At 59.5% G+C, this 430-nt stretch overlaps 1 pseudogene; it reads right to left on the reverse strand.

Annotated features, from left to right (window-relative positions):
- Nucleotides 1-31: 31 nt before the first annotated feature.
- LOC144218975 (RNA polymerase II subunit A C-terminal domain phosphatase SSU72 pseudogene) lies at nucleotides 32-399 on the reverse strand (annotated as a pseudogene).
- Between the last annotated feature and the right edge of the window lie 31 nt (nucleotides 400-430).

Below are 430 nucleotides of genomic sequence, written 5' to 3' on the forward strand. Positions count from 1 at the left end.
GATCGCGGGCCCCAGGGGCGCGGCCGGCCGCTCAGTAGAAGCACACGGTGTGCAGGAAGGTTTTGCCGCTCTTGGCCTCGAACTCCAGCAGCACGCCGTCTATGTCGTTCTCCATATCCGCGGTGCGCTGAAGGCACTGGCACAGCTTGCAGATGAGGAACGCGCCCACAGTGGCCTCTTCCGGGTTGTCCTCGATGTCCACGTTGATCACGTGCACCGGCTGGCAGGTCACCTGCTCTCTGGAATGCATGTCTTCCACCACCTGGTCGTACACTCTCTCTTCGCACGTGATGATCAGGTCGAACTCGTCTCGGCAGCTCTGGAACCTCTCCGGCCGGGGCTTGATCCTCTTGTTTCGTTCCAACATGTGTAAAACGCCGTTCTGCGTATACAGGTGCCTATCCTTCCTGAGCAGATCGTGGTACATCTG

The sequence above is a fragment of the Crocuta crocuta genome, unplaced genomic scaffold (genome assembly GCF_008692635.1).
Source record: "Crocuta crocuta isolate KB4526 unplaced genomic scaffold, BGI_CrCroc_1.0 C27374796, whole genome shotgun sequence".
In the NCBI taxonomy this organism is placed as follows: domain Eukaryota; kingdom Metazoa; phylum Chordata; class Mammalia; order Carnivora; family Hyaenidae; genus Crocuta; species Crocuta crocuta.